The 6,481-nt window shown below is 40.3% G+C and overlaps 1 pseudogene across 1 annotated transcript; it reads left to right on the plus strand.

Annotated features, from left to right (window-relative positions):
• The first annotated feature begins 3,921 nt into the window (after positions 1–3,921).
• On the plus strand, positions 3,922–6,215 carry LOC111153714 (annotated as a pseudogene). Its single transcript, XR_002641040.1, has 2 exons — positions 3,922–4,009; positions 5,498–6,215. The product of XR_002641040.1 is annotated as a 40S ribosomal protein S6 pseudogene (transcript).
• Positions 6,216–6,481: the final 266 nt, after the last annotated feature.

The raw sequence follows: 6,481 nt of genomic DNA on the forward strand, positions 1-6,481 counted from the left end.
TATAGCTGGTTCTCATAATTCATAGTTGCTATGATCTAGAAAGTTACAGTGGCCACTTAGCAAATCAGGAACCGCTTCTTGCTCCTAGGAGAAGTCTGGGTCTAGGTTCCTGCAAGCCACTGGCCATAACATTTTTATTGACCCACCAATACTTAAATTTGTTTTATGTGGGTTTCTGTTTAAAGGTAACTTATTTCATATATATGCTCATATATTAACAACGAATTCATGGCAAACAAGGACTCATGCTTGAATGAAGCTTATCTAACACCTGTATTTTCTCTGTTAGGCACACAACAGCCTCTTGCACTTAAGAATGCTAGACACCTGCGAAGAGAGAGAGTTTGACTTCTTCCTTGCCAATTTGGATACCTTTTATTTCTCTTTGTTGTCTGATTGCTGTTGCTAGGACTTCTAATACTATGTTGAACAAGAGTGGTGAGAGTGGGCATCCTTGTCGTGTTCCTGATCTCAACGGGAAGGCTGCAAGCTTTTTCCCATTGAGGATGATATTTGCTGTGGGTCTTTCATAGATAGATTTGATGAAGTTCAGGAATGTTCCCTCTATCCCTATACTTTGAAGTGTTGTAATCAGGAACAGATGCTGGATTTTGTCAAATGCTTTTTCTGCATCAATTGAGAGGACCATGTGGTTCTTCTCTCTTCTCTTATTAATTTGTTCTATCACATTGATTGATTTGCGAATGTTGAACCATCCTTCTAGCCCAGGAATGAGTGAAATAAGTCAAGCAGAGAGAGTCAATTATCATATGGTTTCACTTGTTTGTGGAGCATAAGGAATAACACGGAGGACAAGGGGAGATGGAGAGGAGAAGGGAGTTGAGGGAAATTGGAAGGGGAGGTGAACCATGAGAGACTATGGACTCTGAAAAACAATCTGAGGGGTGTGAAGGGGCAGGGGGTGGGAGGTTGGGGGAACCAGGTGGTGGGTATTAGAGAGGGCACAGATTGCATGGAGCACTGGGTGTGGTACAAAAACAATGAATACTGTTATGCTGAAAATAAATTAAAAAAATGATTTAAAAAATATGAATGGATGCATAAAGAAGAGGTAGTATATATATATATATATATATATGTATATATATATATATATATATAAAATGCAATACTATACAGCCATCAAAAAAACCAAAATCTTGCCATTTGCAATGATGTGGATGGAACTAGAGGGTATTATGCTGAGTGAAATATGTCAATCAGAGAAAGACAATTATAATATGATCTCTCTGATATGAAGAATTTGAGAGGCAGGGCAGGGGTTTGTGGGGGTTGGGGGGGAAATGAAACAAGATGGGATTGGGAGACAATCCATAAGAGACTCTTAATCTCAAGAAACAAACGGAGGTTTGTTAGTGGGTGGAGGGGAGGAATAGGGTGGCTGGGCTATAGACCTTAGGGATGTATGTGCTATGGTGAGTGCTGTGAAATATGCATGCATGATGATTCACAGACCTGTACCCTTGGGACAAATAATACATTATATGTTAATTAAAAAATTTAAACAATAAGAGCAAATCTCACTTTGAGATCCTGATTTCAATTCGTTTGAATAAATACCCAGAAATGAAATTGCTGGATCATATGCTAGTTCTTTTTAGAATTTCTTTGAGAAATCGCCATACTGTTTTCTACAAGTACCAATTTAAATTCCCACCAATGGTGTACCAGTGTTCCCTTTTCTCCACAAACTGACCAACATTTGTTATCTTTTGTTTTTTGCCACTGTTTTTTTTTCCCTAAAGTAGGCATCCTAGTAAGTGTGAAGTGATATCTCATTGTGATTTTGATTTCCATTTCCTTGATGATTATTAATGTTGAGCATCTTTTCACATACCTGTTAACCTATATATAATAATACTGTATTTTATACTTAAAATTTGCTAAGAGGGGAGGTATTATGATAAGTGCTTTACCACATACACACACATAATAATACTAAAGAGGGTGGGAGAAAACTTTGGAGGTGACACATATTTATATGGCCTTTATGATGACGATGGTTTCATGGTTGTATGCTTACTCCCAAATCCATCAAATTATAAACATTAAATATATATAGCTTTTTATATGTCAAACCTCAATAAAATGGTTCAAAAAAAAAAAAAAAAAAGAATGCTAGACACCACTTTGGCTCTACACTCAACACCAAACAGAAGTTACCAACAAAAAGCACAAAATGATTAAAACACGGCACTAAAGAGACCACAGAAAGGATGGGTGTTCACAGTGTGAAAGCTGAAACAAGAAAGCAAACTGTCAACGTGTTAACCATGCGCTGGTTGAACACCAGTGGGTTCAACATGCTCTTCGGGCAACTCAAATTTTTCACCACCCTGCATGTGTCTGTGAGTGACTGGGAAAGTGTCTTGAGAACTGATTTTGGGGTTACAAATAAATTTTAGCATATAGGCAAATTTGCAATTACAGAATCTATAAATAATGATGTATTTGACATTTGCTCTGTTGAACGCCAGTGTATGTCCACCGTCTTGTGTTCCTCACCTTTTTCTCTTGCTTATGAGTAATGTATGCTCATGCAGAAAAAGAGCCATACAAAACATGCTGTCCAAACAACTTCTTATCAATGAAAATTATATCCCCATAAGTCAATGAAATCTTTGTGTATGTGTGTGTGCGTGTGTGTGTGTGTATAACTATGTGCATATCTACATAACACCTGTGAAAACATCATCCGGATTTAATAATTCTGGAGAAGGATAATTGTAGAGCTCTTTCCCTTAGGAATTGAGTGTATCTATACATCTATAGAGTGTATCTATACATCACCATTTTAAATGACTGCCTAACATGTTTTCACTTATCTCCTACTGATGGACATGTAGGTTGCTTCTAATATGTAACCATTTATCTATTAATGTTTATTCTTTTATCCCGAACTGTGCTGAAAATTCTCAACATCTCTGTGTATATATCTAATCATTTTAAAGGTCTTATTTATTATTTATTTGGGGGAGAAACAAAGCACAAGCAGGGAGAGCAGTAGAGGGAGAGGGACAAGCAATCCCCCCACCACACACACACACACACGCAGCAGGGAGCCCAATGCAGGGCTCAGGCCCAGGACCCCAAGATCATGACCTGAGCTGAAGTCAGATGTGATGCTTAACCAGCTGAACCACCCAGGCGCCATTATTGTTGCAACAATCTCTTAAAAGTACAAGTCAGGGGCTCCTGAGTGGCTCAGTGGGTTAAGCATCTGCCTTAGGCTCAGGTTGTGATCCCAGGGTCCTGGGATCAAGCCCCGCATCGGGCTCTCTGCTCAGCCTGGTTTCCCCTCTCTCTGCCTGTTTCTCTGCCCTACTTGTGATCTCTCTGTCAAATGAATAAATAAAATCTTAAAAAAAAAAAAGTAGAAGTCAGGTTAAAATGCCTATTAAACTGCACTTGAGAAATGGTTCTTCCAGTTTCAGCCACGTTCTATCTACTGTCCTTTCTGTAGCAATGTCAACTTTCCTTTTCTGTTTGTTTATTTTTTTATTTAAAATCTGGGTCTGAGAATCTTAATTATTAAATATTTATCTATTTATCTGAGAGAGAGAGAGAGCACAAGGGAGTCGGGGAGGGGCAGAGGGAGAGGGAGAAGCAGGCTCCCCACCAAGTAGGGAGCAGATTCCTAACCTGATCCCACAACCCTGGGATCCTGGTGTGAGCTGAAATCAAGAATTGGAGGGTCAACCAAGCCACCCAGGAGCCCCTCAGTTTTCCTTTTAACTTGATGTCGGGACCTCTTAGCTAAGTGAGTACTGTATGCTGTCCCTGTGGGAAACAAGATGATCACATCATGATTCACAACCAAATGTGCATAGATGACATGGTACTAAAAATAATAAGCATCTGAAGAAATGCAAGAATATTGAAGTTAAGAAACCAGTACTGATGGATTCTGAGAAGGCAGCCGTGGTGGCCGCATCATTTTTTAATCTCTCCAAATCCCCACATACGAAGCAGACACAGAATCTAGATGGTAAAGTCCAAACTCTGTGGAGAACCCAGCAAAACACATTCTCAGCTATAAGCCGAGCATTAGCAGCATCTCCACGGAGAGGACAGGAAACCAGTCAAGAAGGCCAATGGACCTGAACCGGAAGAATCTGACAGTAGCAATGAGGATTTGCTCGAAAACACATCAGGTCAATCTGGGCCCATGGTAACATGGGAAAAGGGATATCTGCTCTAACACAGCATTTCCCCCCTTCTCTTCCAGGATAGGATCTGATACGGAGGAAAGTCGGCTGGAAGTGAATTCCAAATTGAACAAGCTGGGATAGTGGAGGAGGAAGAAAGAGAAGATCCGGGGGAAAAGGTGGATGGAAGCGAAGCAGAGCTCAGTCTTTTCACAGCAAAGTCCCCATATTTCTGAGCATTGTACGGAACGATGGAAGATCTGTGAAGCTACCAAGGCTTCCGGGAAACACATTGCCTTCCAAAACTCAGAAAAGCAATATCACATCAGAAAGAACAACAGAAATGCATAAGGTTAAATCCCTTAAATACATATTATCATAATAATAAAGGACACCTGACAAGGCGCTCCTAGCAACAAGCACACCCAGCACCCAGACACACATGCTCAGAAATGAAATACAAAGTGTCACTGTTATTTCCAAATGAGCTCAGTTACAATTTACAAACTCATTATGAGATGGCAGGACACAGGAAATAATAGATATAAAAGCAAAAACAGTCACTTCAGGGGGAAAGAATAAAATAAAAGGAACACAGGAATGAATATATCAGAAAATGTAGAAAAAAATAAAATAAAAACATGTCTTAAAAACAAAGTGATAAAAATTATGTGAAAGAAAGGAAAAAATACTGATGGTAGACAAAAACAAGTCAACAGAAAACAAAGTTTTCAACAGAAAACAGAAGTCTCTGAGGAAAGAAGGTAAAGAAAATGAATACCAGGCACTGTAATTTAATAAAAGTCTCTTGAAATAAAAAAGAAACTATATATTGAAAGAATACTCCACATATCTGAGAATACTTGGCCTGAAAAAAAAATATATATATATATGTATGTATATACATTCTACTAAACTTGTTTTAATTTAAAGAATAAGAAAAAAAGGTTCTGGGGGTGAGGGCATGTGACTTCTAAAAGAAAGACAACGAGTCGGTCATCATCATGCTTTTCACTGATACTGCTGTATGCCACAAGAAAATGGGAATAGCAGATTTTAGATTCTTAGGGGTTGGGAGGGGACAAAAACATGAATCTAGGGTGTCATACCCAGCAAATTATTTTATTATGAAGAGCACAGAATAACGGTATCTTCCTGCAGAATTCAGGAAACGTTGCTGCAAAGAGCCCTTCCTGAGAGCTGAGTGGCTGAGCTCCTGACAACACACACCCCAAAGGTTAGTGATAAATACTAAACCTACAGTTTAATATGTGTAAGAACAAAGATGGTTCCAAGGGAAAGAGGTTGTGTGTAATGATGACATTCAGCAGTCAAGGCAGCTCATGAGAGCCGCGTAGAAGCATTTCTTTGCTTCTACGATGAACGCAAACTTCGTACCTTTTATGAGAAGCGCACGGCCACAGAAGTTGCTGCTGACGCCCTCGGTGAAGAATGGAAGGGTTATGCGGTCCGAATCAGTGGTGGCAATGGCAAACAAGGCTTCCCCATGAAGCAGGGTGTCCTGACCCATGGCCGTGTCGCCTGCTGCTGAGTAAGGGGCATTCCTGCTACAGACCAAGGAGGACGGGAGAAAGCGCAAATCTGCTCGGGGTTGCATCGTGGATGCCAATCTCAGTGTTCTCAACTTGGTCCTTGTAAAGAACGGGGAGAAGGATATTCCTGGACTCACTGATACTACTGGGCCTCGACGCCTGGGGCCCAAAAGAGCCGGCAGAATCCGCAAACTCTTCAATCTCTCTAAAGATGACGACGTCCGCCAGTATGTTGTGAGAAAGCCCTTAAACAAAGAAGGTAAGAAACCTAGAACCAAAGCGCCCAAGATACAGCGTCTCGTTACTCCACGTGCCCGCCAACACGAACGTCGGCGTATTGCTTTGAAGAAACAGCGCACTAAGAAAAACAAGGAAGAGGCTGCAGAAAAGAAAAACGCCAGGAACAGATTGCCAAGAGACGGAGGCTGTCCTCTCTGAGAGCTTCTACCTCTAAGTCTGAGTCCAGTCAAAAATGAGATTTTCTAAGAGTGACAAATAAGATCAGACATTAAAAAAAAAAAAAAAAAAAAGCATTACTTTGCAACTCTGTTTTCAAAGAGAATTGGGTAGCTTGAATTTGGCCACTCAGGGCCAGGAGACTGACAAATGCTACACATCGTTTTTGTTTTGGTTTGGTTGGTTTCAGAAAAGTGGTTGTTCAACCTTTACTGTCTTGGTCTGCCCTGGTTGGGCTCTGCCTTAGCAAAAAAAAAAAAAAAAAGAAAGAAATTCTGGGGTCCAGTTAAGGCACCCACAGGG

Source organism: Enhydra lutris, unplaced genomic scaffold (genome assembly GCF_002288905.1).
Source record: "Enhydra lutris kenyoni isolate GAN:26980312 unplaced genomic scaffold, ASM228890v2 scaffoldscaffold34, whole genome shotgun sequence".
Lineage (NCBI taxonomy): Eukaryota > Metazoa > Chordata > Mammalia > Carnivora > Mustelidae > Enhydra > Enhydra lutris.